Source organism: Muntiacus reevesi, chromosome 20 (assembly GCF_963930625.1).
Source record: "Muntiacus reevesi chromosome 20, mMunRee1.1, whole genome shotgun sequence".
Taxonomy (NCBI): domain Eukaryota; kingdom Metazoa; phylum Chordata; class Mammalia; order Artiodactyla; family Cervidae; genus Muntiacus; species Muntiacus reevesi.
This window is the reverse complement of record NC_089268.1, coordinates 23,634,645-23,641,243: the sequence shown is the minus strand read 5'-3', so window position 1 is coordinate 23,641,243 and position 6,599 is coordinate 23,634,645. Positions and strand designations below refer to the sequence as shown.

General features: G+C 40.7%; 1 protein-coding gene across 1 annotated transcript in view; it reads right to left on the bottom strand.

Annotated features, from left to right (window-relative positions):
* Window positions 1–875: 875 nt before the first annotated feature.
* C20H6orf141 (chromosome 20 C6orf141 homolog) overlaps window positions 876–6,599 on the bottom strand; it is a 72,929-nt gene continuing 67,205 nt past the window's right edge. Inside the window, exon 4 of the mRNA XM_065913123.1 lies at window positions 876–911. The gene's annotated coding sequence lies outside the window, so the exon portion shown is untranslated. The remainder of the gene's footprint in view (window positions 912–6,599) is intronic.

The following is a 6,599-nucleotide window of genomic DNA, read 5'->3' as shown; positions in this document are numbered from 1 at the left end:
AGTCTGGGGACAGTTGTTAAATAACTATTGTTGTTGTTCAGTTGCTAAGTCTTGTCCAACTCTTTGTGACTCCATGCCCTGTAGCACGCCAGGCTCCTCTGTCCTCCGCTTCCTCCTGTAGCTTGCTCAAATATTGAATAACTATCTGCAAACATAAAATATTCTCTATTATCTAGATGTATCCTCATTGGGAAAAAGAGGGCTCCACGTCAGAAAGTTGACACCTATTTTAATTTGACAGCACCTTCCAAACTAAAGCTAAATAAAACATAATAAACAGAAGAAAAAGCTAAAATTTAAAATGTCTTCCTTTGATATTTCAAAAGTTTCTTTGACATTTCTGATACCTTGAAAGCAGTGGGAATCCAATTTATCTTACATAGAAAACAAAATGATATAGCAGAAAAAAGTTAAATTTAGGAAATTGGACAGACGTGTTTGGCCAGGCTCTGCTTTCTACCTTCTGTGCAAATTTGAGCAAGTTGCTTAAACTCTCTGAGCCTCAAATTTGTTATCTGTCTGTAGAGTTCTCTTCTGCTCGGCAAACTTAGTTTTACTGTCTTTTCTGAGGATAACTTCACATGTCCTCTAGCTCTTCTGTAAAGCCTATCACATAAGGGGTGTTGAATTAACTTTTTTAAGGAGCACAGGCGCTCCTGGGGAGATTTTGACTTACACTCCTCCCTTTGACCCTGGGATGTCAAGTTAAGGAGATTTATCGCTATAAATGAAGGTAATTATGAGAATTACCAGGGACAAGAAATGACAAAGAGATTCCTGAGGTAAAATTACATTGAAACAGAGGACTTCCCTGACAGTCCGGTGGTTAAGACTTCACCTTCTAATGCAGGAGACGTGGGTTCAATCCCTGGTCCGGAAGCTAAGGTCCCTCATGCCTTGTGGTCAAAACACTGGAACGTAAAAACAGAAGCAATATTGTAACAAATTCAATACTTCAAAAATAGTCCACATTTTTTAAAAAAATCTTTAAAAAAAAAAATTCAGTCATTTAAAAATGGTCCACATTAAAAAGAAATCTTTTAAAAAAACAATCAACAGATATTTTTACCCACAGCTTCATGAATAGAATTCAGGTGGTACATATAGTTGAATAGGAAAAAAAAGTGCATTTAATTGAAATTCAGTATTTCCATCAGTAGTTTTATGGTTTTTGTCATCAATAGAAATCCCAAATAATTTTCCCCCTTATTATACTTATTCCAGATCCCTTAAAATACTCATTACTCCTACTCTGAAATTTTACTAGTTATTAAAAATGCCACTAGGTCTTGTTATTTTCTATGCTATGAAGAACTATCTCTATCAGACTTTTAGGTTTTATTATATTTTGATCAACAAATTTCAGTGCAACTGGTCACCTTGATAATTCTATGCACACTATTTTGTACATTTAAGAAATATTTCAAGGGGGGATTTCCCTGGTGGTTCAGTGGTTAACGCTCCACTTTCCAATCAGAAGATACAGGTTCAATTCTTGATCGGGGAGTTAAGATCCCACATGCCTCATGGCCAAAAAACCAAAACTTAAAAGAGAGACAATATTGTAATAAATTCAATAAAGACCTTTAAAAATATTATATATTTTTTAAAAGATCACTTTAAAAAGGTAAATCAAAAAGAAAAAAGAAATATTTCAAGAAGAGATTCAGAGACTTCAATGAAATGCTGAAAGTACCCATGGAACAAAAAATGTTAAGAACCCTTGGCTTAAGACGAGGGCCTGCACCCCAAACAGCTGCTCTGGGTGTGCTGGCCCTCACTTGGTGGTAATATTCTGGGAAATAATTCCACAGCCAGGTAGGCTGATGAGGAAGCCCTAGGAGGGTACAGGGCCCCCCAGCTATAACCCTGAAAGGTGGAAAGAGCCTTTGTGGGAACAGGAAGAACCTTTTCTTCACTAGATACATCTGGTAGCAAAGAAGGTTCCTGTTTTCTCACCACTGGGAAGAGACGCTGGACTAACCATCTTATTAGGCTAAAGGAAGCCTACATCTTTTTCTGGAAATAAAGCATTCAGTTCAGTTCAGTTGCTCAGTCATGTCTGACTCTTTGTGACCCCATGAACTGCAGCACGCCAGGCCTCCCTGTCCTTCACCAACTCCCGGAGCTTGCTCAAACTCATGTCCATCGAGTCGGTGATGCCATCCTATCATCTCATCCTCTGTCATCCCCCTTCTCCTCCTGCCCCCAATCTTTCCCAGCATCAGGGTCTTTTCCAATGAGTCAATTCTTCAAATCACATGGTCAAAATATTGGAGTTTCAGCTTTAACATCAGTCCTTCCAATGAATATTCAAGACTGATCTCCTTTAGGATGAACTGGTTGGATCTCCTTGCAGTCCAAGGGACTCTCAAGAGTCTTCTCCAACACCACAGTTCAAAAGCATCAATTCTTCAGTGCTCAGCCTTCTTTACAGCCCAACTTTCGCATCAGAACATGACCAGTGGAAAAACCATAGCTTTGACTAGAGGGACATTTGTCAGCAAAGTAATGTTTCTGCTTTTTAGTATGCTGTCTAGGTTGGTCATGGCTTTTCTTCCAAGGAATAAGCCTCTTTAAATTCATGTCTGTGGTCACCATCTGCAGTGATTTTGGAGCCCAAAAATATAAAGTCTGTCACTGTTTCCATCTTTCCATCTATTTCCCATGAAGTGATGGGACCAGATGCCATGAACTTCCTTTTTTGAATGTTGAGTTTTAAGCCAACTTCTTCATTCTCCTCTTTCACTTTCATCAAAAAGCTCTTTAGCTCTTCTTCACTTTCTGCCATAAGGGTGGTGTCATCTGCATGTCTGAGGTTATTGATATTTCTCCCGGCAATCTTGATTCCAGATTGTGCTTCCTCCAGCCCGGCATTTTGCATGATGTACTCTGCATATAAGTTAAATAAGCAGGGTGCCAATATACAACCTTGACATTCTCCTTTCCTGATTTGGAAACAGTCTGTTGTTCCATGTCCAGTTCTAACTGTTACTTCTTGACCTGCCTGCATACAGATTTCTCAGGAGGTAGGTAAGGTGGTCTGGTATTCCCATCTCTTTCAGAATTTTCCACAGTTTTTTTGTGATCCACAGAGTCAAAGGCTTTGGCATCATCAATAACGCAGAAGTAGATATTATTCTGGAACTCTCTTGCTTTTTCAATAAAGCATTAGTGAAACAATGAGAGGGAGTCTCTGGACTTCATACCAGGATGACAGGTGGGCGCTTGAGTAACTATTAAATTATTTAAAATCAGTGGAGCAAGTTCAACTTGTAAAAACAAAAAATTATATCTACCTGTGGCAGGATTATAGCTTTCCAGGTGGCAAAAGTAGTAAAGAACTTGTCTGTCAGCGCAGGAGACACAAGACATGGGGTTCAGTCCCTGGGTCAGGAAGATCCCCTGGAGGAGGGCATGGCAACCTTGTCTGGAGAATCCCATGGACGGAGGGGCCTGGGGGGCTACAGTCCATTGCGTCTCAAAGAGTCAGGCTCAACTGAAGAGACTTAGCCTGCAGTACCCCCGTGGTGGGATTCAATGTGGTGCATAAATAGGCACCTAACTCAGGGTCTGGAATATAGAAAATGCTGGAAATCTTTCAGCATCTTTATCCTCCGATATCCCTCTATTGTAGATACACAGATGTGGAGAGAGAGAGATCATTGAAGACCGTAAGTCGTCTTGTTTCAACCAGCTTTGCTAACAATAAGCAAGCACCCTCAAATTAAAATTTCTGATTTTCTAATATTAATTGTTATCCCATTTTACCAATATTCAGAAATTGAGATTAAGAAATTGTGCCACTCTCCTGAAGCCACCCTGCAAGTTAAGGATCAGCGTAGGGCGGGATCCTGGCTTACCCATCACTTTCAAACTTGCCTCACACTGAAAGTCTGTGAATGGCACTAAAGGAAAACCATCTCTATTTATGCGTCAAACTCCCCTCCTCTCCCCTCTGTGCCCTTTGCCACTAAGAACTGTCAGGAGAGGAACTTCCCTGGTGGTGCAGTGACTAAGACTCTGTGCTCCCAGAGCTGGGGCCCAGGTTCGATCCCGGGTCAGGGAACGAGATCCCATAAGCTGCAACTAAGACCTAAGTAAATAATTAAAAAAAGAACTGTCCGGAGTTTTCTAAAGACTGTTGAAACCTTCACGGTCACCCCTTGAAGGGTGTGCACGCGTATTGTATGTCGAGCACCTTTTACACCATCTTTGGTCCTTCTAAGCTTCATACTTTGGGCTTGCTTTCAGTTTTGTTCGAGCCACAGGGATCCTGATAAGAAGCCCTCGCTGACCAGAATAATGAGAGAGCAAACAGCAATATGAAGGTCACAGCTGCGGTTCTACAAACCATAATTTAAAAGCAGTTTGTGAAATGAGGTTGTCTCTGTCACCCTTCTGCATACCATTTGGACTGCCTTCTGAGCTTTTTGCCCTCTTCAAGTTGGTCTTGAACTTAATTCATCTAAATGGTATTTATCAATTGTCTATTGTGTGCTGGGCATGGCACTGAGTCTAGATAACAAATGACGTGCAACAAAGATACAACCCTGGTCCTCAAAGTGCAACAAGCCAGCCAGGGAGAGCACCACTTTTTAAAATGCCATCCAAATAACACACACCACATAAACGCAGCACACACAACCAACTAATTGTGAGAAGCGAGAGATGATTGTGAGAAGTTGGGTAAAAATGGGAGTGAAGGAAGAAACATTTTAGGAACTAAGAATGATGTGCATGAGGTATGGGAAAGCAATGTGTGGAGAGAATGCTCCAGATGCTTAGAGAGAACAGCTTGAGTGAAAAGCCGAAGTAATTTCCCCAGATCACAGGTGGCTGAGCTTATTTCAATGCAAAGGTCATAATCAGAAGAAGGGCAACAAATCTGAACTTCTCATTGTCTAATAAATACTCCAATATTTCTCATTTTTTGAAGTAGTTTAAAACCACATTGTTTAGATCTCCATGCAATGTATAATTTGTTAGTTGATGGATTTTTTAATGAGAGGTGATCATTTTCTTTTAATTTTGGATTTTTTTTGGCTGCCCTGTGTGGTTTTGGGGGTTCTAGTTCCCCAACCAGGGATTGAGGAAACCCAACCAGGAATTCCCCCTGGAGGAGAAGCATGGAATCCTCACCACTGAACTATCAGGGAATTCTCTGTTACTTGGTGTTTTACAACCTCATGTAGAGTTTATCAACATGAGGACTTTGCATTTATTGTCTGTTGGAATTATCATGAGCACCTTTTGGGCCACTGCAAAACCAGAAATCAAAGTGGGGAACATACCTATGTGTTCCCAAAGTTAAACCTCTGCACCTACTCCTATAGAGTCTCCTTAGAAGGAACAGTGGAAATAGTCATTTTCAAAAATGTAGAAAATAAACTTATGATTATGAAGGGAGAAAGTAGGGGAGACGAATAAATTGGGAGATTGGGGTTGACATATACACACTACTATTATAAAATAGATGAATAATAAGAATCTACTGTATAGCAAGGGGAACTCTAATCAATACTCTGTAATGATCTATATGGGAAAAGAATTTTTAAAAAATGTGTGTGTGTGTGTATAAAATAATCATTTTGCTTCTGTTGTTTAGTAGCTCAGTTGTGTCCAACTCTTTGTGACCCCATGGACTGTAGCACATCAGGCTTCCCTGTCCTTCACTATCTCCTGGAGTCTGCTCAAACTCATGTACATGAATCAGTGATGCCATCCAACCACCTCATCCTCTGTCACCCACTTCTCCTGCCCTCAATCTTTCCCAGCATCAGGGTCTTTTCCAGCGAGTCAGTTCTTCACATCAGGTGGCCAGAGTATTGGAGCTTCAGCTTTAGGACCAGTCCTTCCAATGAATCCAGACCACCTGACCTGCCTCTTGAGACATCTGTATGCAGTTCAGGAAGCAACAGTTAGAACCGGACATAGAACAACAGACTGACTACAAATAGGAAAAGGAGTACATCAAGGCTGTATATTATCACCCTGCTTATTTAACTTATATGCAGAGTACATCATGAGAAATGCTGGGCTGGAAGAAGCATAAGCTGGAATCAAGATTTCCGGGAGAAATATCAATAACCTCAGATATGCAGATGACACCACCCTTATGGCAGAAAGTGAAAAAGAACTAAAGAGCCTCTTGATGAAAGTGAAACAGGAGAGTGGAAAAGTTGGCTTAAAGCTCAACATTCAGAAAACTAAGATCATGGCATCTGGTCCCATCACTTCATGGCAAATAGATGGGGAGACAGTGGAAACAGTGTCAGACTTTAGTTTTTGTGCTCCAAAATCACTGCAGATGGTGATTGCAGCCATGAAATTAAAAGATGCTTACTCCTTGGAAGGAAAGTTATGACCAACATAGACAGGTTATTAAAAAGCAGAGACATTACTTTGTCAACAAAGGTCCATCTAGTCAAGGCTGTGGTTTTTCCCATGGTCATGTATGGATGTGAGAGTTGGACTCTAAAGACAGCTGAGTGACGAAGCATTGATGCTTTTGCACTGTGTGTTGGAGAAGACTCTTGAGAGTCCCTTGGACTGTAAGGAGATCCAACCAGTCCATCCTGAAGGAAATCAGTCCTGAA